The sequence below is a fragment of the Dendrobates tinctorius genome, unplaced genomic scaffold (assembly GCF_039654945.1).
Source record: "Dendrobates tinctorius isolate UK_male_01 unplaced genomic scaffold, ASM3965494v1 ptg000326l, whole genome shotgun sequence".
NCBI lineage: Eukaryota > Metazoa > Chordata > Amphibia > Anura > Dendrobatidae > Dendrobates > Dendrobates tinctorius.
Window position 1 is genome coordinate 17120355 of NW_027361993.1, and position 24886 is coordinate 17145240.

The 24886-nt window shown below is 43.1% G+C and overlaps 1 protein-coding gene and 1 long non-coding RNA gene across 8 annotated transcripts in view; both read right to left on the minus strand.

Annotated features, from left to right (window-relative positions):
• Window positions 1-24886, minus strand: part of AJAP1 (adherens junctions associated protein 1) — a 542737-nt gene that overhangs the window by 384050 nt on the left and 133801 nt on the right. The window lies entirely within an intron of this gene.
• Window positions 4681-7298, minus strand: LOC141074216 (uncharacterized). The gene is made up of 2 exons (XR_012227156.1): window positions 5687-7298; window positions 4681-5470 (listed from the first exon to the last, which is right to left on the minus strand). It is a non-coding gene; the product is annotated as an uncharacterized lncRNA (long non-coding RNA).

A 24886-nucleotide genomic window follows, 5' to 3' on the forward strand; every position in this document is an offset into this window, starting at 1 on the left:
CAGCCAGCTTCCTAAACTTGTTGTACATATATACTGAACTCCAAAGGGGCCACTGTTCCACGTACATACTTCTCAGCACGTGAGGTGGAGTGTGCCTGCCCGGGTTAATTGATTTCCTCTCACTCAATCCAGCTCTCAACCTCTTTTCTAGGCTATAAAGTTAACATAAATCCTTCCCCAACACATTCAGCACACCCTGATTTCTTAACACGCTTCCACCATTCAAAAAATACATGGAGTGATGAGTCACCAAAATTTTGATACTGTCAGAAAATCAAAAGGTCACTCGCTCTCTCACGGGCTATAGCTTTTTTAGAGCATGCATGGGTCAAACTTATTAAACATTTGAATCTTTAATATAAAAATATACTGTGCTTACAATAAATATACAAAAAAGGAAAAAGAAACAGCACGCATATGCAAAACAGTTATAAAATAAAAAGGGAGAAAATAGCAGAAATATCTAAACATTTCCATCTTGTTATCTTCTGTGAAGCTCAGGATCCAGGAACTAAGGTGCTGTTTTTTGACACCTCCAGCAAAAGCCCCTCTGTGCTTCCACCCTTTTGTAAACTAAATGTAATTCTATTGCTGTTATGCCTTCCCTCATTGATTATATATTTACTGAACATACTGATACTATCTATATATTATAGGAAAGATCCATTGTCATTTATAGTATACCAAGCAGCTGCTACAGAACTTTTTTTTTTAACCGAAAAGAGAAATATCTTTCCATATTGGTTTTCTAATATAAAAAGCCCTCATATTTTTCAAAAAAAGGTCTGCAAAAATAGATGTTCTACAGCAAATTTGCATTTATTTAGCATGCTTAAATTGTGCCATTAACGTCACAGCGCTTTACAGAAATTATTGGCACTGTCCCCATTGGGGCTTACAATCTAAATTCTCTATCAGTATGTTTTTGGAGTGTGGGAGGAAACCGGAGTAACCAGAAGAAAACCACACAAACACGGAGAGAACATACAATGTCCTTGATGAGATTTGAATGGTGTTCCCCATTGATGAAGTAGGCTACAGTACTAACTGCTGAGATTTGCTGAGGGGCATTATGAGGTTCTGAAGCAGCTGAGTTGTACTATGAGGTTCTTCAGCAGTAGAGGTGTGCATTATGATGCTTTGCGGAAGATTATGTGACTCATGATGTTCTGCAGCAGCTGAGATGTGTATTATGTTGCTCTACCTCAGCTGAGGTGTGTATTTTGTAGGTATGCACGAGATGAGGTGAGTATTGTGAGATTCTGCTGCAGCTCAGGTGTGTATTATGGCGCTCTCCATCAACTGAGGTGTGTATAATGATGTTTTACATCAGCTGTGGTGTGTACCTTGATGTTCTGCAGAAGTTGGGGCACAGTACTATGTAATACACACTCCCATTGCTGAAGAACCAAGTTGAGTTATATTGAGAAACTTGACCACTACTCTGAAACCTGGCCACTACTCTGGAGATGGAGCTCGTTTCATTCATCTCTGGAATCTGTTCATTCCTATATGCCCATTACTTTCTAGAGAATCCATTGCAGTGCTTACTGATGTAGCAGTGGAAAATCGCCTCCCATTATTGCTCTCCATGGAGAAAAACACAGACAACCAAGTACATGATAGAAATGACAGGGGAGAGGAAACTAGAGCGTGTTCTGTCATCTACTGTACTTTGGGAGAACCTGTTCACTTCACTGAGAAATGTTCATAGAGATCATTCATTTCTTCTGCAAGATCTATGCTTTATTCCCTTTACCTGTCAAAAGTGGAAGGGAGGAGATCCTGTGCCTGTATGCATAATTGCTAAGCCTTCAAAGGCTGTATTAGCAATGTAGGAATAGTGAATTCTTTCACCGCACTGTTCTAGTCTAGAGGGAGGAAAAGATATTGAAATTGCAAATAAAGTAAGGTATTAATAACAGTAGTCACGTAACTAAGCACTTCATGGAAGGTTTAACTATCTTGAACGGAAGTCTGAGCAGCTGGCCAACAATTCTCAGCAAACAGATAGACAGTTATATGGATAGATAGATAGATAGATTATAGATATATAGATAATAGATAGATAGATAGATAGATAGACATACAGATAGATAGACAGATAGATAGATAATAGATAGATGATAGATAGATAGATAGTTGATAGATAGAAAGATAGATAATAGATAGACAGATAGTTGATAGATATATAACAGATAGATAGATAGATAAATGGATAATAGATACAGGTGCTTCTCAAAAGATTAGAATCAGTTCTTCAATACAAAAAGTGAAACTCATATATTATATAGAGCCTGTAACAACCCCGCTGGCATCACTGCATGGCCTCCCATCTCCCGCACACCAACTTACTGCTCCAGGTCATGCTGTGATTTCTGTGAAGATGAGGATGAATGAACTCATGGAGATCAACATCCAACACTGCGGAGACACCATCACGTGTTTCTCAACGCAGTGATTCTAGAGCACTGCCCCCATCCCTTATGGGAAATATGCAAAACAGAAGCCGCGGAGACACCATCACATGTTTCTCAACGCAAGCAATGACCAGCCAGGTCTTTCCCCGGGAAGGAACAACCACGGGAAGGGCAGTCTCCAATGAAGGAAATCACCTATGCCAAAACATGGTATCCATCCACAGACAGCTGTTTCGGGGTATTGCCCCTCATCAGTGTGGAGTAGGAAACTGGCTGGTAGGAGCAATGCCTAGTAAAAGACTGTGAAGATGAGGATGAATGAACTCATGGAGATCAACATCCAACACTGCGGAGACACCATCACGTGTTTCTCAACGCAGTGATTCTAGAGCACTGCCCCCATCCCTTATGGGAAATATGCAAAACATGCAAAACAGAAGCCGCGGAGACACCATCACATGTTTCTCAACGCAAGCAATGACCAGCCAGGTCTTTCCCCGGGAAGGAACAACCACGGGAAGGGCAGTCTCCAATGAAGGAAACCACCTATGCCAAAACATGGTATCCATCCACAGACAGCTGTTTCGGGGTATGGCCCCTCATCAGTGTGGAGTAGGAAACATGTGATGGTGTCTCCGCGGCTTCTGTTTTGCATATTTCCCATAAGGGATGGGGGCAGTGCTCTAGAATCACTGCGTTGAGAAACACGTGATGGTGTCTCCGCAGTGTTGGATGTTGATCTCCATGAGTTCATTCATCCTCATCTTCACAGTCTTTTACTAGGCATTGCTCCTACCAGCCAGTTTCCTACTCCACACTGATGAGGGGCAATACCCCGAAACAGCTGTCTGTGGTTGGATACCATGTTTTGGCATAGGTGGTTTCCTTCATTGGAGACTGCCCTTCCCGTGGTTGTTCCTTCCCGGGGAAAGACCTGGCTGGTCATTGCTTGCGTTGAGAAACATGTGATGGTGTCTCCGCGGCTTCTGTTTTGCATGCTGTGATTTCTGTCTGCTGCCAGCTCCATGCGCTATGCCTCTTGTCTCCTGCTTTCTCTCTGCATGTTACCTGGCTGTGTGTAAAGGGGGGCAGCGCCTGAACTCTCTGCTTCTTATGGAGTCAAGGTGTACCTAGCTAAAGTGTCCCTGACCAATTACCTAGAGCCCTCTACTATTTAGGGCTGCCCCACCCACTGGAACATTGCCTGTGCAATGTCTAAACTCAGTTAGTGTTTTGCTGCTGAGTAAGCCAGGCCCTGTTCTGTGTTTCTCCTAGCTTTGTCTTGTGCCTGTCTGTCTGCCCTCCAGGAAGCAGAATATCCTGGTCTCTGTGCTATACCTCCTGACCTTGTCTTGCCTAGTACCTCTGTCCTGGTCCTTGAGTCTTTGTCCCTGTACCTTGTCTGATCTCTGTCCTACCATTGCCTCTTTGTCTTTGGCTTCTTTCCCTGCTTTGTCTTTCTCTGTGTCCTCCCTGTCTGTGCTCTGCACCCTAGCAGCTCTGCCTGCTCTGCACACTTGCGGCTCTGCCAGGTCTGCACCCTTGTGGCACCGCTTTCTCCGCACGCTCCGCACCTTTGTGGCTCTGTCTGCTCTGCACCCTTGCAGCTCTGCCTGCTCTGCACTCTTGCGGCTCTGCCAGGTCTGCACCCTTGCGGCACCGCTTGCTCCGCACGCTCCACACCTTTGCGGCTCTGCCTGCTCTGCACCCTTGCAGCTCTGTCTGCTCTGCACCTGCTCCTCCCATGTGAACAGGTCCAAACCTGTCCCGTCATATTCCACTCCCTCCTATCAGTACCCATACCTGCACCTCCTGTGTGAACAGAACCCTACCTGTTCCACGTACCCGCTCCAGCTGTGTGAACAGGTCCCTACCTGCCTGCCCTGTGTCTCAAGCCATGCCTGCATGCCCTGTGTCCTCCCTGTCTGTGCTCTGCACCCTGGCAGCTCTGCCTGCTCTGCACTCTTGCGGCTCTGCCAGGTCTGAACCCTTGCGGCACCGCTTGCTCCGCATGCTCTGCACCTTTTCGGCTCTGCCTGCTCTGCACCCTTGCAGCTCTGCCTGCTCTGCACCTGCTCCTCCCATGTGAACAGGTCCAAACCTGTCCCGTCATATTCCACTGCCTCCTATCAGTACCCATACCTGCACCTCCTGTGTGAACAGAACCCTACCTGTTCCTCGTACCCGCTCCGGCTGTGTGAACAGGTCCCTACCTGCCTGCCCTGTGTCTCAAGCCATGCCTGCATGCCCTGTGTCCTCCCTGTCTGTGCTCTACACCCTTGCAGCTCTGCCTGCTCTGCACTCGTGCGGCTCTGCCAGGTCTGCACCCATGCAGCACCGCTTGCTCTGCACGCTCCGCACCTTTGCGGCTCTGCCTGCTCTGCATCCTTGCAGCTCTGCCTGCTCTGCACCTGGTCCTCCCATGTGAACAGGTCCAAACCTGTCCCGTCATATTCCACTCCCTCCTATCAGTACCTGTACCTGCACCTCCTGTGTGAACAGAACCCTACCTGTTCCTCGTACCCGCTCTGGCTGTGTGAACAGGTCCCTACCTGCCTGCCCTGTGTCTCAAGTTGTGCCTGCCTGCCCTGTGTCTCATCTGTGCCTGCCTGCCCTGTGTCTCGTGTGTGCCCACCCTGTGTCTCATCTGTGCTTGCGTGCTCTGTGTCTCATCTTTGACAGCCTTCCCTGTGTCTCATCTGTGCCAGCCTGCCCTGTGTCTCGTCTGTGCCAGCCTGCCCTGTGTCTCATTCGTGCTAGCCTGCCCTGTGTCTCATCCGTGCCAGCCTGCCCTGTGTCTCGTCCGTGCCAGCCTGCCCTGTGTCTCCAAGCCGTGCCTGCCTGTCAGTGTATCAAACCGTGCCTGCTTGCCCTGTCTCAGCTGTGCCTGCTTCCCCTGTGTCTCAGCCGTGTCTGCTTGCCCTGTGTCTCAGCCGTAAATGCCGTGCCTAGCTGCCTGCCTGTCTGTAGCACCTTTCCAACTGACTTGCCCCCGAGTGGGATCAGCAGCCAAAACCAGACACCACCCTGGAGTGGTACCAGGTAGCTACCTGCCGCACAAGCCTGACCTCACCATCAGAGGCTCCAGCGAAGACCAAGGTAGCTGTCATAGTCACACCCCTTCCAGGGTAGTTTGGTTTGTGGCACAATGGGGCCACAACCCCCGGCTCGTGCCAATCAGCCAAGTCGCGAGCGTGACAGTCATTACAAACAGAGTGATCTATTTCAAGTATTTATGCATGTTAATGTTGATGATTATGGCTTACATCCAATGAAAACCCAAAAGTCATTATCTCAGTAAATTCGAATACTTTATAACACCAGCTTTAAAACTGATTATAAAATCCGAAATGTACATTCAGTAAATGCACTCAATATTTGGTCAGGGCTCCTTCTGCAATCAATTACTGCATCAATGCGGCGTGGCATGGAGGCAATCAGCCTGTGGCACTGCTGAGATGTTATGGAAGCCCAGGTTACTTTGATAGCAGCCTTCAGCTCGTCTGCATTGTTGGGTCTGGTGTCTCTCATCTTCCTCTTGACAATACCCCATAGATTCTCTATGGGGTTAAGGTCAGGCGAGTTTACTGGCCAGTCAAGCACAGTGATACTGTTGTTTTAAAACCAGGTATTGGTACTTTTGGCAGTGTGGACAGGTGCCAAGTCCTGCTGGAGAATAAAATTTCCATCTTCAAAAAGCTTCTCGGCAGAGGGCAGCATGAAGTACTCTTAAAATTTCCTTTTAGACGGCTGCGCTGACATTGGTCTTGATAAAACAACACCTTGATCTGAAAACAACACCTTGGACCACTGAGCAACAGTCCAGTTCTTTTTCTCTTTGGCCCAGGTAAGACGCTTCTGGCGTTGTCTATTGGTCATGTGTGGCTTCACACAAGGAATGTGACACTTGTAGCCCATGTCCTGGATACGTCTGTGTGTGGTGGCTCTTTAAGCAATGACTCCAGCAGCAGTCCACTCCTTGTGAATCTCACCCAAATTTTTGAATGGCCTTTTCTTAACAATCCTTTCCAGGCTGCAGTTATCCCGGTTGGTTGTGCACCTTTTTTTACCACACTTTATTCTTCCACTCAATCTTCCATTAATATGTTTGGATACAGCACTTTGTAAACAGCAACCAGCTTCTTTAGCAATGACCATTTGTGGCTTACCCTCCTTGTGGAGTGTGTAAATGACTGCCTTCTGGACATCTGTCAAGTCAGTAATCTTCCCCATGACTGTGGAGCCTACTGAAACAGACTAAGGGACCTTCTTAAATGCTTAGGAAGCCTTTGCAGGTGTTTTTGTTAATTATTCTAATTTACTGAGATAATGATTTTGGGGTTTTCATTGCTGTAAGCCATAATCATCATCATTAACAGAAATAAACACTTGAAATAGATCACTCTGTAATGACTCTATATAATATATGAGTTTCACTTTCTGCATTGAAGCACTGAAATAAATTAACTTTTTTGATGATATTCTAATTTTGTGAGAAGCCCCTTTAGATAGATGATATGAGGTACTTATGGAAATCTACAGGAGGTATTAGCATAATTTGAATTGGTCAATGGTATTATGAGACAGTAATGATATTACAATGAATATGTTTATGTTTTATTTCAACCAAATGAAATAAAACCATAAAAAAACACATTTTATTACAAACATATAGATGAAAGATGGACAAGACTTACAAAGAAATGTAGAACATGGATGTAGCATGGTGGTACTGCATAGAGTAACTGAAGATCATGGAGACTTCTATGTCCTGTAGAAAGTAAAAACAAGCTACTGGGTGACAATGAAGACAAATTATTTCAGCAAGTTAAGAAAAAAATTCAGACATAATGAAATGATTGCACAGTTTAAAGGGAATCTGTCACCCATTTTTTGAGATATCATATAATGATATCATTCAATTGTGTGTCACATAAGGATTCTCTTAGTACTTTTGCTTCCCCCTGACCCCGCACCTTTCATGCATAAATACCTTTTTTATATCGTTTTAGATGTATGTAAACTGCCGCTGTCCGGTCCGATGGGCGGGTCTTGTTCACCTGCTCCCCCCCTCCCTGTCTTGCTCTATACAAGAAGAAATGCGTAGAGCAAGACAGGGAGGGGGGGAGCAGGTGAATAAGCCCCGCCCAGCGGACCGGACAGCGACAGTTTACATACATCTAAAACGATATAAAAAAGGTATTTATACAAGAAAGGTGCGGGGTCAGGGGGAAGCAAAAGTACTAAGAGAATCCTTATGTGACACACAATTGAATGATATCATTATATGATATCTCAAAAAAGGGGTGACAGATTCCCTTTAAAGGAACTGTAGCAGAGCTACACATTAGCTGCAAGTCTTATAAGTCTCTCCAAGATTACCTAATACATTGAGTTATGTTCTGTGGAGGGGCTATGGGGTCGGCCAATGAGGGGCTCACTCCATGGTGTTTCATAGTTTAATGGTGTTAAGAATGAAAGAATGGACAAATCCTTTAAGGTTAACCTATATTGTTTTTGAAGTCCTCTGCAAATGTACTGCAAGAGGCATGCATGGCTAGCTGCCTTTCTGGACAGTGCACAACGGGGCTGTGTTTTTGAAGAGCATTAGATGCAGATCTCCATCATCTGAGCCCTTGCAGGACTTCCTTTTGTAGAAGAACTGGATTCTTAACCAAAAATTAGATGGATAATAGATCTAAGTGTCCTGTATCAACTCCAAGGCTAGATTACGCTCCCTTCCCTCTATGGCCGCCATTCTTTTCTGTGTTCTACATCAAATTTCATAAGTCGTGTGATGTGACTCTGATATCATCACCAAAAGCCTTTTAAGGTCAAATGTGATATAATGCATCTGAGTATTCAGTCAGGGCTGTTAGTTTTGGAAATTGCCACCATCCATTTTCTTCAGCTACAATCGTCTCACCAAACTCCTGTGGTATTTACAGCCTGCATCTCCTACTCATCAGACCTACTAATCCAATCATCTGCTGTTGGCATTACGAACTGCTATTAAGAGTTTGATCACCTTATGCTGCAATAATCTCTGTAAACTCCTGCAAATTCTACAACCTGCATCTGCATCCTGATTCAGACCTGCCATTTAATCCTTCATCTGCTCTCATGTCAGGTGTTTGTCTACAATACTGGCTCGGTGGCTTTCGGTGTGTCCAGCTCCACCTTTTTGATTGCTATTCAGGTCTTTGTTGTTCCATGTGCCATCCAGAAAATCTAGCCCACTGTTCCTTCGCCCTTTGTCCTTGTGTGCACCCTGTCCAAGGGTCACGGAAAGAGGCTTTTTGGCAAAATCAACTATTTAATGGTCTGGCATTGTTTGCAGATTTATGAAAACCTTGACACTAATTAGTTTTGACTATTCCTATGGCAACATCTCACTTTATGCAGTATGAGCAAACCTTTTAATTGCTAGTTTAGTAATAACAGTAACAATAATAAATAAACAGAAAAGTATAAAGAGTCCCAACAGCTCAAAGATAAGGCTATGTGCACACGTAGTGAAAGGTGCTGCGGATTTTTCCGCGCGGATTTGGAAAAATCCGTAGGTCAAAAGACCTGAGGTTTACCTGCGGATTAGCCTGCGGTTTAGCCCTGCGGTTTCATACCTCTACAATGGAGAAGGTGTGAAACCGCTGCGGATTCCGCACAAAGAATTGACATGCTGCGGATTTGAACCTGCAGCAAATCCGCACGGAAAAATCTGCAGCATGTGCACAGCGTTTTTCATTTTACCATTGAAAACAATGGTACTGTATAACGCTGCTAAATCTGCTGCGGACCCGCAGAGCCAAAAACGCTTCAGATCCGCAGCAGAATCCACAACGTGTGCACATGGCCTAAGGGCGATAAAGACAGATACCAGAACTTACCTAAAATTTCACTGTGCAGATGAACTAAAGGATAAAGGACTGGCATTATTAGGTAACATACTTCTTATTATTGGTGGATTAAATATGGAATTATTTTTAGTTGTCTATTATGGAGATTTTCTGGAACTTTTGTTTTTTTATGATGCGATACCTATTTATATCTTCTTTAAATGGTTAGTGTCGATATCACTAATGGATAAAATAGCAAAGTGTTTGTGAAAACCAGCAACTTTTCAATTTAATTGTTACTGAAACTTCTCCCAAGAAAATCACTGTAAAATCACGTGCCGTGAATTTAGTTTATGACTTCATCTTGTAGACATAGTGGACATCACGATCATGGGAAATTCTTTTCAGCATCTTAAAAGCTCTGGGAAACCCCTTTTCTCATTAGTCGTTGGATGCCTCACTGAAATGATACCAATATGCAGTGTCATATACAGTCATGGCCAAAAGTATTGACACCCCTGCAATTCTGTCAGATAATACTCAGTTTCTTCCTGAAAATGATTGCAAACACAAATTCTTTAGTATTATTATCTTCATTTAATTTGTCTTAAATGAAAAAACACAAAAGAGAATGAAGCAAAAAGCAAAACATTGATCATTTCACACAAAACTCCAAAAATGGGCCGGACAAAAGTATTGGCACCCTCAGCCTAATACTTGGTTGCACAACCTTTAGCCAAAATAACTGCGACCAACCACTTCCGGTAACCATCAATGAGTTTCTTACAATGCTCTGCTGGAATTTTAGACCATTCTTCTTTGGCAAACTACTCCAGGTCCCTGATGTTTGAAGGGTGCCTTCTCCAAACTGCCATTTTTAGATCTCTCCACAGGTGTTCTATGGGATTCAGGTCTGGACTCATTGCTGGCCACCTTAGAAGTCTCCAGTGCTTTCTCTCAAACCATTTTCTAGTGCTTTTTGAAGTGTGTTTTGGGTTATTGTCCTGCTGGAAGAACCATGACCTCTGAGGTAGACCCAGCTTTCTCACACTGGGCCCTAAATTATGCTGCAAAATTTGTTGGTAGTCTTCTGACTTCATAATGCCATGCACACGGTCAAGCAGTCCAGTGCCAGAGGCAGCAAAGCAACCCCAAAACATCAGGGAACCTCCGCCATGTTTGACTGTAGGGACCGTGTACTTTTCTTTGAATGCCTCTTTTTTCTCCTGTAAACTCTATGTTGATGCTTTTGCCCTAAAAGCTCTACTTTTGTCTCATCTGACCAAAGAACATTCTTCCAAAATGTTTTAGGCTTTTTCAGGTAAGTTTTGGCAAACTCCAGCCTGGCTTTTTTATGTCTCGGGGTAAGAAGTGGAGTCTTCCTGGGTCTCCTACCATACAGTCCCTTTTCATTCAGATGTCGACGGATAGTACGGGTTGACACCGTTGTACCCTCGGACTGGAGGGCAGCTTGAACTTGTTTGGATGTTAGTCGAGGTTCTTTATCCAACATCCGCACAATCTTGCATTGAAATCTCTTGTCAATTTTTCTTTTCCATCCAAATCTAGGGAGGTTAGCCACAGTGCCATGGGCTTTAAACTTCTTGATGACACTGCGCACGGTAGACACAGGAACATTCAGGTCTTTGGAGATGGACTTGTAGCCTTGAGATTGCTCATGCTTCCTCACAATTTGGTTTCTCAAGCCCTCAGACAGTTCTTTGGTCTTCTTTCTTTTCTCCATGCTCAATGTGGTACACACAAGGACACAGGACAGAGGTTGAGTCAACTTTAATCCATGTCAACTGGCTGCAAGTGTGATTTAGTTATTGCCAACACCTGTTAGGTGCCACAGGTAAGTTACAGGTGCTGTTAATTACACAAATTAGAGAAGCATCACATGATTTTTCGCACAGTGCCAATACTTTTGTCCACCCTCTTTTTTATGTTTGGTGTGGAATTATATCCAATTTGGCTGTAGGACAATTCTTTTTGTGTTTTTTCATTTAAGACAAATTAAATGAAGATAATAATACCAAAGAATTTGTGTTTGCAATCATTTTCAGGAAGAAACTGAGTATTATCTGACAGAATTGCAGGGGTGTCAATACTTTTGGCCATGACTGTATGTCTCCATACATGGAGAAATGCCCCATGCAGTGCTAGAAATGCGCCTTTGCCGTGTTTATTACATACTAGCTGAAGAGCCTGGCGCTGCCCGGGCATAGTAACTAACTGTGGTTAGTTATAGCAAATTATAATTATCCTCCATCCCATAGTCCCGTGCCCATAAACCCATCATACATATCCAAGATCCCATAGGCCTGTGCCCATGTACCCATCATACATATCCTCCATCCCATAGTCGAGTGCCCATATACCCATCACACATCCTCCATCCCATAGTCCCATACCCATATACGCATCACACATATTCGCCATCCCATAGTCGAGTGCCCATATACCCATCACACATCCTTCCTCTCATAGTCCCATGCCCATATACTCATCATAAGTATCCTCCATCCCATAGTCCCATGCCCATATACCCATCATACATCCTCCATCCCATAGTCCCATGCCCATATACCCATCATACATATCTGCCATCCCATAGTCCCGTGCCCATATACCAGTCATACATATCCTCCATCCCATAGTCCAGTGCCCATATACCCATCACACATCCTCCATCCCATAGTCCCGTGCCCATATACCAGTCATACATATCCTCCATCCCATAGTCCAGTGCCCATATACCCATGACACATCCTCCATCCCGTAGTCAACCATTATGACATCATAATGAGTGACGGGGCTTGCAACCTATGTTGACATCAGCGTCGACATGGCAACCATTATGACATCATAATGAGGGGCGGGGCTTGACACACCCACACTTTTTCCCCATTATGTAGATAGGGGCAAAATTGTTTGGTGAATTGGAACACGCGGGGTTAAATTTTGCCTCACAACATAGCCTAGGACACTCTCGGGGTCCAGACGTGTGACTGTGCCAAATTTTGTGGCTGCAGCTGTGACGGTGCGGATGCCAATCCCGGACATACACACACACACACATACATACACACACACATACATATATACATACACACACTTGAGCTTTATATATTAGATGTCTCCCATATCTAAGCCTACTGTATGTTCGCCACCTGAGCAGAGAAGAGCAAATCTGCCAAGATTCCAGTTCATGAGATTCAATCGAATTTAGACAGGAAATCAAATTTGTATTACATTTATTGAATGAGAATCGGAAATGCCCGATAATATAATATAATATATTTTGATCTCTCTAGATCCAAGAGTGTCAGAAATGGAGGGCTGGAAAGTCCTAAAAGATAATATTGTACTCACCTCACCCCTCACCTCAGCTGCATCTTTCCACCCGGGCCTGCACTCTCTCCGATCCTGACTTAGAGGATTCAGGCGCATCATTGACATCTATAACATGCAAGGAAGGTGTGGAAAGCCTGGGAGTCAACGGCGAAGCAAGTGGAAGACCGGTTTGGGAAATGTGAAGGCAGGAAAAGTAAGGGGCAAGGTGTTTACAAGATTTAATTATCGTTTAAGCCCTTCCCAGCCTTAGAGAGAGTTCAGCTCAATGACAATTTCAAAAGTTTTGTGATATTCTAACTTTCAAAACACTTTATTTATGTGTACTGCCGAACTGTGCTGGCTTCTCAGCATCTGATGTGGGGTCCTCATGTACAGTTGTAGCAATATGTTATATGTTGATGTGGCCTCTAGGGGTCTCACTACTTTGATGTGTGTAATATAGAATGTAAGAACTTGTTGGCTAGTTGTTGTTAGCAGACATCTTGTAATGGAGGAATGTATCACAAGTCTTATGTAATAAACAAGCCTGGAGATATCCAAGGAGTTTGATCCTTGACCGGAAATACATAACAAAACATACAGTATGCACGTCACACTATATATGTTTTAGTAGACCAAAGTAATTCTACTGGCTAAAAATGGATTTTTAGTAGTATATTACAGTATATTGGGCAATGTCATTGAAAGGAGGTTTTACTAATTGGACCACCCTCTTTTTATTTATTTTTACTTACTTGTATAAGATCATCATATTCCACAGCGCTTTACATCATCATCACTGTCCCCATTGGGACCAACAATCTAGAATCCCTATCAGTATGTCTTTGGAGTATTGGAGGAAACTAGAGGACCAGAAGGAAACCCAAGCAACGCAAGGAGGACATACACACTATTTCAGATGTTGGCCTTAGTGGGACTTGAATCTTAATCCCTTGCGCTGTAAAGCAACATTGCTACATTATCACAACTTTTCCAGCTGCACATTATGCAGTACACATATATACAATGGTAATAAAGAATTAGTATAGTATCATTCATACCGCTAGAACTATGTGATCCGCATAAATACTGTGAAATAAACCAATACAGACATCCCCTATTCTCTCTTTTACGATGAGACTCTTTTTTTTTTCTAGAACCATAGAATTGTTTTGTGAAAATGACATGATATTCTGCTTGATTGTGGAAGTGCCATTAGGGCCTTCATTGTATTCAGGCCATGGGGAATAGGAGATAGGATGACTGTACGGAGAGCACTCACAATGCTACTACAATATTGATGCGGGTTAAAACCAGGCACTCCGGAGTAGATAAAACACATATGGTCCAATCGTTCTGCTTTCTGTTTTACTGTGTGAGTATTTAGGATCAGAACTCTCATGACAACTTCAATAACCCTACAGGGGATATTATCATCATCAGATCTTTGTAGCGCTAGGAGCAGGATGATAACATAGGCTCTAAGCTGCGGACATCTCTAAGCACAAAGAGGCTCTCATAAACTATGCTCACATAGGGAGTTATGGTCAGATCCCATGCTCTAGAAGCTATACAGATATTGATTATTCTACACTGCTTACGGGGTGCTAGAGGGATAAACATACAGGGAAAGGCACAGGAAAGGCTAGAGACGTGCCCTGTGCAGCGGCATGCGTGTCACAGGACTTGTGGAATTCCAGCTCCCCCCAAAAAAGTCTTAACTAATCAATAGGAAGTAGTTTGGGAAATCACTCTAAGATTTGTGGTATCAGTGTATTCGTCAGCTGTTAGTCATGGTTATACTAGTCAAACAATGCAACACCCCAATCATCTTCTTCCTTATATGAGAAGTTTTCAATAGACAACAGTGAAATAAGATATGATCACAGATGAGAATATAAAGCTGTTTCCCCATGAACAAAAGTTCAATTTAATCAATAGATCTTGGAATAATAATAACCTCCACAATTGGATGTGTTTAAAAAAAACTTCCTGTGCTGAGATAATCTTATAAATGTGCTCCTGCTGTGTACTGTGTAATGGCTGTGTCTGACCGTGCAAGGACATGGTCTGATCATACCACAGCTCCTGGGCAGGGGAGGAAGCAAAAGAGAGTATGCAGACATTATAGCAAGGGATAGTAAATGATTCTTTCTTCGAAGTAAAACATTGATTAAAAACGGGCAGGGAAATATTTTATCTCATAAAAAGAATTACCTGTGATCCCATGCTGTCCTGTCTGTATACTCTTTGCTTCCCCCTCTGCCCAGGAGCTGTGGTATGATCAGACCATGTCCCTGTACGGTCAGACGCAGCCATTACACAGTACACAGCTGGGGCACATTTATAAGATTGTCTCCACACAGGAATATTTTATTTAAACACACCCAATTGTGAAAATTATTATTATTCCAAGATCTATTAACTTAAAAGAACTTTTGTTCGTGGGAAAACCTCTTTAAGGTCTGTGCACACTTTGCAATTTTGTTGTGCTTTTTTTTTTGCCCAGGTTTGCCACAAAACCTGGAGGATTTCCTATCCTGGTACCAGCAAAGTGAATACGATTCCTGAACTTTCATGCACACATAGTCTATTTTTCTTTGCATATTTAACCCAGCAACAAATTAATTCTTTCAGCATTTTTGCTACTGATTTATTTTATGCAGCGTTTTTCCTGTCAACACATCAGTATTTGCAGGAGATACTAAATACTAAATGTGTGCATGTACCCTTACATAGAAGGATACCATTTTTACTTTTGGATAGGTTTTGTAGAGGGGGTATGTGCTATATCAGTTATAATGTCAACTTGTGAACCTACAGTCTTGTAGTGATGGCGGTCTGTGGTTTGTGTCCTGTCCATCATTGTGTGTCCATTTTTATGTGTTCTGTCTATGTTAATAGTGTGGTGAGGGACATGGAGGAGATAGTAGGAGAAGCTCCAGGGAGCAAATGGCAGGTGGTGAGGAGCCACAGAAGAAGGCTCCTGTTCAAGAACACTATATGGGCCCTTTGTAATCCAAGAGCTTATCATAATGCGCAATTTCACCTGCTTTGGAGGTGGTGGGGGGCCCCTTATCTCTTGGGCGCCTGAGCGGCTGCAATGATATGTCCGAAAATAAGAAAGAAAAATAAGAAAGAAAATAAAGAAAAATAAAAAAGAAAGAAAAATAAGAAAGAAAAATAAGATTCACTTGGGAATTCTGTAAGTTCGCTGTCTTCAAGAGCTGGCAAATGCACATAAGTAATAAAATAAGACAAACTACATTGTGACCATACAGTGAGCAGACCCTGGTTACAGTAACTCTAACTCTACCACCCTGAGTGTCACACTGAAAGCAATGACTGGTCGCAACCCAACGACATTCCCTGCATTATTTGGTGATGTTGCATCATGATATTGCAATCTTTTGTACTGTGGCCCTAACTTTTATACACATGTGCGTCCAACACTCCATTCATTTCCTATTAGACAGATGAGCACTGAGCTCACATTTTTTTTTTTTACGAGCAGCCACATAAAGAATAAATGGAGCAAAAGTCAAGCATCTGACGTTACATTCCAATCTAATGGGGATAAAAGTGTCTTGTCTGGGATAAAAATTCCCTTTTCTACCAACTGGCACAAAATCCCAGAGGTCAGTTTCCTACCGATAAATAGGTTATCACTTATCCATTGATGATACCTTATTTTCTCTGGACAACAACTTTAACGAGGTCATCCACTACTTTTGCCTTGATGACCTATGCTAAGCATGTCAATTTCTGATGGGTCATGGTCCGATGCCCGACACCATCGCTGATCAGCTGTTATCGGTGTCGGAAATACTCACTTGCGGAGCCGGCCTTCTTCTGACAGTGGCCAAGGCAGGGTACTGCACATCCACCTACTATTCAAATCGATAGGAGAAGGCTGTGCAGCAACCAGCCACGGCCACTATCAGAAGACGGAGCAGCTCCACAAGCGAGTTTTTCCAGCCGGCGGCCGCTGCCGCCAGCACTGATACTTGCTGATTGGCGAGGGTGTCGGACCCCGACTGAGCAGACATTGATGACCCATCCAAAGGATAGGCCATCAATGCTATAGCAGTGGACAACCTTGCTAAGTTACCATGTCTATAGCTTTTTTTTGCTCCAAATTTTTTCACAAAATTTTCTAAGTGGTAATCACTAAGAACTCTTTTACTCCCCACATTAATTTTAAGGATGAAAGCATTAGAGGCAAACCAAAAAATATATTATTATTATTATTATTATTATATAACAATTCTACTACTGCTAAAAATAATAACAATAATAATATCATTATAATTTTCTTTTCCCACTAACATGACCACTTATAGTAAAAACGTTGGGTGGCATCTTCAGTAGTTGATCCCACGGGCCTCTTCCAATACTTTACTTTGTTTTTTCATTTGTGTCTTTCTGTAAAATATTTCCCAGATCTTCCTGAATATTAATCCTCTGACAGCTGCTTCTTTTCTATAATTATAGCCAAAAGCAATCACTAGAATAGAATCTACAAAATAAGACATGTCAACTGAGTCTGATCTACCAATAAAGACTCCACAAAGACCAATAAATACTTGTTTTCCCACGTACAGTGATGGCCTCTGGCAAGTTAAAGGGATCACTTCTTAGCTTTTTACCTCTACACTTATCAGAGGTTCCAATTATGGTAATGTTATTTATTAACAATTATGGTAATGAGCATCAATTTATGCTAATTACCTGCTATTAATCCTACTTCTGTGCATTTCCCTTCATTTATGGTAAAAGTGGAGTTTAATATCATATGGCATTATTCTTGCAGACAGAGATCCACAGCTGTGAATGGCTTAAAGGGGTACATCCATGAGGATGCCTTTGTCTATGTACTTGCTATGATTGGTTAGATCTATGGAAACAGCCAAGTGGGAAGAGCTACAATGTTTCTATAACTCCCATTCATTTTTTTTATTCAGAAAAAGTATATCATAATCTGTGATAGGTGTCAGCCCCCACTGATCTGATATTGATGATCAATGCCCAGATAATTATTTTAGACTTTCTTCTTCTACATTTCCCACTTGCTTAGATATATATTTCTTTCATCTATCAAACATGCTCCCACTGTCTGAAACTAAATCTTTCCAAAACTGAACTCCTTGTCTTTGCTTCCACTACTATTTTCCCCAAACCTGAAATTTCCATTTTCTTGTGTAGTATTATCATAGCTCCCAAGTAGCAGACCCGCTTTCTTGGGGTTTTGTTTTACTCAGATTTTTTCTCTCTCTTCCTATATATAATCACTGTGATAGGGTCACTGGCACAGTGTAAGAAGGGTATGAAGGGAGATACGTGTCACTACTAGAGTTGAGCGACTTTGGTCGGATCGGGTTTTGTGAAACCCGAATGAAACAAAATAAGTTTCAGATGAAACTCGTCCGACTAGAGCAAAACAAAGTCGGAGTTTCGTCCGAAACCCGACCCCAATGCAAGTCAATGGGAAATAAAAGTCGGACGAAACTCCGACTTTTTTTGCTCTAGTCGGACGAGTTTCATCTGAAACTTATTTTGTTTCATTCGGGTTTCACGAAACCCGATCCGACCAAAGTCGCTCAACTCTAGTCACTACGTGTACTGTGGTCAGTGATGTAAAACCAGAATATTGTTTTGCCTCCAGCACGCTACATGCTGAGATGGTTAATTTAAATTTAGACATGGGCTGGTTTTATGTGAGCACCCACAGAGTGGGAGAGAGGGTGCTCAACGTATCTCCTCCTGCAGAGCCGACACCGGCATGTGTATTAGCTGGACCTGCGGTGAAGTCACGATCATGTGATCATCACATGGTGCTGGTTAAATACCTGGACATGAGAGACACTCTGAGTGGTGAATTGGGAGAGGAAGGACTCCCATTTGGCTCCAGGAGGAGCTCAGGAGATTGAAAGGTGTCTGCAGATGAAACTTGCAGAGAGAGAGAGGACTCTGCTGCACTTTATTTGCTTTGTTTTCCATTAAGGTTTCTTTCACACATCCGTGTCTCTGGTACATTTGATGACAGTTTTCACATGTACCGGAGACACTGACACACATAGACCCATTCAAATGAATGGATCTGTGCACATGTCAGTGTGTTTCTATGGAACATGTGTCCGTGGGCAAAACACGCTGACATGTCCGATTTTTACTGTCAGCACAGGCAGCAAAATGTCCCGCACACTTGCACACGGAGAACACACATGGTATACAATATAAAACATAATATGGTATATTGTTGTTTTTTTATTTTAGTTTTATTATAGGAGATTGAGGGTGTCGGTGGAATTAGGCGAGGTCATAAGTATGGTTTAATTAAGATTATTAAAGGAGTCTGTGTCATGTTTTCAATTAAAGGACTTTATTCTGTGTGTCTGTGTTATCTTATAATGTGACTATGGGGTTAGTAATGGGGCATCTTATTGATGCCTCTCCATTACTAAACTCGGGGCTTGATGTCACCTGACAGTACAAAGGTGACATCAACCCCCCAACTATCACTTCACTTGCCACCGCAACAGAGCAAGTGGGAAGAGCCGGGCAAAGCACCAGAACTGGCACATCTAATAGATGTGCCTTTTCTGGGCAGCAGCAGGCTGTTATTTTTAGGCTGGGGGCCTATATCAATGGCCCTTTACTAGTCTGAGAATACCAGCCCCCAGCTGTGAGCTTTAGCAAGGCTGGTTGTCAAAAATGGGGGGGACCCTACACTGTTTTTTAAAGTAATTTATTTAAATAATTAAAAAAACAATGGGAGGACCCCTCTATACTTGATAACCACCCTTGCTGAAGCTGACAGTTGAGGGTTGCAGCCCACAGCTGTGCATTTTGCCTGGCTTGTTATGAAAAATAAGGGGTAACCCATGTTGGGTTATTCATTCATTTATTTAGTTTTAGCGCAGGCAGCGGGTGAGGAATACCCCCATCATCTGCTCCTTCTGTCACGGTTCTTAGCAGCAGCAGGTGTAGGACGATGGGAGTAATAGTCCCAAAATCCCCCACCTGCTGTCATCATTCTGACTTTAATATAACTCTCATCATTTTCACCTGTTCGCAACGATCGTTGGCAGAGCAGGGGAGAATGATGAGAGCCGTCTTCAGCACCTGCCACCAGTGAACAGCGCTTACTGTAGTGCTTCTTCCCTGCCGGCTGTCAATGTGGTACTGATGTGGCACACAGGCGGCACACAGTTGCCACATGTGTGCTGCAAGTATTACACACACGGACACATGAACACGGATATCTCTTGTACTGTTTTTTTCCGCTACCGGAAATAAACGGACGTGTGAAACCGGCCTAAGCTGGAAGGCTCTACTTTTGTTTTCCTGAACCCTGCCTTGTTTCACTACCAAAGCATTGCTGTGTCTACCTGAAGAAGCAGCAGCTAAGCGTGTCAACCCCTCACATCACTCACTCGCTCATGTCATGTGAACCTTAAGGCTGTGTGCCCACGTAGCATTTTTTAAGCGTTTCTGCAGCGCTTTTGACAAGTGATTCTGCTGCATCAATGCTTAAGAAAAGCATCCAATTGATTTTTAATGAAAAACGCACATGTTGTGCCAATGGTGCGTTTTTAATCACTGCGGAAACGCTTAGCGATTAAAAACTCAGGATGTTCATTAATTTTGCGGACTCGCACGCAATTCCACATACCATCAATTGTATGGGCAAAAACGCTTAGGAAAATGCATGCAGAAATGCTAGATAAACGCTTACAAAAGCGCGCCAAAAAATGCATGCGCTTTCCTGGGAGCAGGGTGTGCGATTCTGCTCAGGTTTATTCTGCTTCAGAATCGCTACATGGGCACATAGCTTAAAAATATCTTCTGAATCCGTCTTTTTCTTACCATCAAAACAATATGTATAAATAAATTTTTCTTTTTGTGTTAGTTACATAAATAGTGTTAGTTAAGTATCACTGTCTTCTCATTGTCTGCGCTGTTGCATCCAAGCAACCTGCTTACATTGGAATGGTTGAATTGTGTATTACTCCATAATGTCTGCCTGTCCCAACTTCAGATCCTTTCACTGCTTTACTGTTGGAATAATGCTTACTATGATAAATATTATAACAACTGCTATTTAATACAATTTAATAGTGCATGGGTTCCTGTCTCCATCAAAAGTGTTGTATTTCCACTAATGCATTGTTAAAAAAAAACACCACCAGGAAGTTTTTGTTCACTTTGCTTGTAGCTGGAGCACATTTTACTTTCAGTCTGCTAGCTGACACACAAGATGCTAAGATCCTAAGCTGCAAGAAATACCAGTTGTGAGCTGTGTTATCTGTATTCCTGAATAAATATATATTCATTGTTGAATGGCTAGACAGTAGAGAGATCAATCTGCTGCCATCATGTTATGAGCCCAGAGGCACAGAGACCCAGAAACTCAGACACAGAACAGTGGAGAGAGAACAATAGTGTACTAAGAAGAAGCAAAGTTGGTCACCAGCAGCAACTCTGCAAAGCTCACAGTGCCAAATCTGGCTAACCACAACTACCAATCCTGAAAGTTCAAGGTAAAGACGCAGCTGATAAGAGAAGGTATGTGGAAATACACACTCGAGTCTGGAACTGACCCACTGCCAGAAGACTGGGTAGAGAAGCATCATAAAGCTCAAGCACTATCTTCCTCAGTATACATGTAGATGATGATGAGATTATGCATGTATGTAAATGTGAAACTGCAAAAGAAATGTGGCAACATATGCAGAATGAACATGAAATGATAAATCTTAGCAATAAGCTCTATTTAATGAGAAAACTATATCAGCCTAAATAAGGACCAAGATATTCAGGATTACATAGAAATACTCTAGAAATTATGGAGCTCCTGCGGGGAATTGGGGAAGATCTAAAGGATTTCCATGTTGCTGCACTGCTACTAAGCCATCTACCAGAAAGCTATACACACTTGTAACTGCACTAGATGCGTGCCCAGATTATGAGCTTACATTGGAGTATGTCAGAGGAAAGCTTGTAGATGAAAAAGTGAAAAAGTACAAAGTGAAAAGTGAAAAAGTACAAGTGAAAAACTAAAAGTGTAAGCAGCAGTGGGGTATCCAATGAAGAATCCACTTTAAAAACCCAAGATCTACCCAAAAATAAATATCGTTTGGACACCAACTTGCCTTTTTAAATTGTAACATTGAAGAGGTCTTGTACATGACTCAACCTGAGGGTTATATCAAAGACGGTAAAGAGAATCTCTTTGCAAACTGCAAAAATTTCTCTATGGTCTTAAGCAATCAAGAGGAAACAAATTGCAAATTCTGAATCAGCATATTGAAGTAAAGACCTTGGAAATGTGACATATTAGGAACCCAAGTCCAAAAAACTATCTTCTCAGCCAAAGTGCAAAAATCAACTCAATTCTGAATCAGTTTGGAGTGTCAGAAGCCAAAGGTATATAAATCGTATTGGAACCATCCTACTTACAGTTGGGAGGCAAAGATGATCTGCTATCTGACAATGAGAAATATAGACAACCAGTGGGAGTCAAGGAGGGTGGCTGACTGAAGAAGATGCAGAGTCAACAAGAGGGTTAATAGTGTTTTGCCAAGTGCGTTGTGATATGTTATTAGTTTATGTGATAAAATTGTGTTGTGTTTTATCCCTAAGGCCTTTGTTGTTATTCGGTTCTACTGCAGGCTTCACTTGTATGGCCATCCCTGGGAATGCAGGAGGTCTGTCTGTGGCACCCCTGAGGGTCTAGTCACCACAGAGGTACTGCACCTCAACCAGAGGTGTCGTACCCCACAACCAGGTAAGGTGAGTGCACCCGACCAGATTCCAATACCCACACCCCACACACACCAGTAGTGTAGCAGAGCACCCTTTATGGCTCCCTGCTTGGAACACGAAGAGTGCTGGGAGGTGGGCGTAACATAGCTTAGAGCGGGAGCAGGATAGAAAGTGAGATCAGATCCCTCTGAGGGAGGGAAAGCAGAAGGATGGGTCTGCAGCAGCTCTACTGCTTAGAGGCTGCTGGACTGATTGGAATACAAGAGAAGCTCCCTAGCAAAGAAGGTTCTTCTGGGACACGGCTGGAGCAAACTCCCGGTGGGTCCCTTATCCACGCTGACTACAAGTCAGGTGGAGGGAGAAACTGGTCACAAAGGGAATGGCCCCTAGCCTAGATCGCATTCTTCAGGGTGCCACTAGCAAGCCGACAGCATTGGTTACTTTATGGACCATCGCCCCTACCACAGTTGGTCTGACTGGAGAGGCACTATATAGAATCACAGAAACGGTGAGGCATTGTCTGAACAGGATTTGCAACAGCTGGCCCAGAACGACAACTGTGAAGTCCTGGAGTGGAAGGAAGGAGTTTTAGCAGCAAATTGTTTGGTAACGACCAGGAAAGGCACACAATGACTGGGAAAGCTGGAAAGGTGCATTTCATCTTATCTGGAAGTTGGCTGGATCCCTCACCTGGGGCACGCAGCACTGAAGCGGGCATCTATGTGTACAGCAGAACTGTGAGTAAAGCCCACTGAACTACACACCACTGTGTCCTCTGCATTCTTTCTGCGCTACTCATCCAGCACTGCTTCATCCTACCTTTTACATCACCTCAACATCTACCACTCATCTCTTCTGCCCTGGGGCTACAGCTCTACCTGCGGAGGGCTTCAACATCTTAGCTGCACCCAACACCTGTCCCAGAGAAGCAACACTGCAGAGCTGGTTAATCTGACCAGAAACCACAGGTGGCATCACGAATCACTTCATAAACTCTATCCCCATTCAATTCAACCCCTTTTACATGACCGCCTGAGGTCACGGACTGGGTCACTGCCACTGTGACATCTCCCATTGAAGTTAATAAGCCCGGTGCTGAGTACCCCACGGGCTCTGGGGCATGTCATGTCCACTAGGGGAACCATAGAGCAGATAGGGTTACAGTCTGCATTAAACTGCATAGTACACTAGGTAGATAACAATGGGATTAATTCACCAGTTGGGAGGGATTAGAGGAGCTTTAGATAAAATGTTTCACGGGTTATAGTCAGAGACCAACAGTCAGACAGTCTAGTCGGCCATGACTCACACAGCAAAGGTTCAGGTTAAAGTTAAGTGAAGGAGAGTGGAGTGGAGAGAAGGAAGGCTGAACTGACAGGGAAGCAGGTTCTCAGAAGCAGATGCTGCACAGCTGAAGTGTTTGGTCAGTGTACGTTTCTTAAAAGAATGATGACACGTCTAAAGCTTCGTCTTCACGCCGGGGCAGTCTTGGACTCAAGGTCCAGAAGAGATACTGACAGTCAGACATCTGTCTCCCTGATATGGAAGATGTCAGCTGGGTCACAGAGAAAGGGGAAGATGGTAGGCCTCAGGACAGAACAGGGGCAAACACTGAAAAGGCACAGAACCAACGGAACATCACTAACAAGAGACTATGTCTTATTCTGTATGCTGCAGCCAAGTGTAACCAAAATGTAAAGTTAAACCTGTTAACCGGGACCCAAGGTCTCCTGCCTTGTTTGTCGCTGGATCCAGGCAAGATGCTGAGATCCTAAGCTGTAAGAAATGCCAGTTGTGAGCTGTGTTTTCTTTGTTTCTGTATAAATATATATTCACTGTTGATCGACTGGACAGTACAGAGATCAATCTGCTGCCAACAACCATCTTCTAGCCGGTATCAAGTATTCCTTTGCATGTTTGATTTCCGCCATGCATGATTTTAAGGGCCCATTAGTGTTCACTATTCAGTTCTGTTACATCAGGCTCCAACTTTACTTTACAGTCATTAAAATCAATTCTCTCATAGGTAGCATAAATGCCTATCTCATCATTTTAGTCCCTCTTATAAACATAATGATGATCCCTCATAACAGCAGTCAGGACAGTCTCTTAAAGCCAAAAATTATAATTCATCTTAAATCTATTTTCTATCTTGGAAAGTTAAAGTGAAATCCTCTATGCTATATAGACTCATATACCTGATGAAGGCATACAAGGCCGAAATGTGTTGATTTTTTTAGACAAGTTTTTATTGTCTAATAGTCTTTTATAACGTTTTTTACTTGCTACACATAGCCAATAAAATATCATCTGATTCAACTTCAGAGATACCAGGTCCTTTGGCTATATAACCCTCTTTTTCCAAGTTGGGTTAAGAATCCTATGAAGGAAACGCCCTGAAACATAGACTCATATTGAGCATTGCTGATACGAAGTAGATGCTATTCATGGGGTAAACATCAGTGGAATAGGAGTACACACATTATTTACAATTAACAGACGTGTTGAAGCCGGAGTATGAGGCAT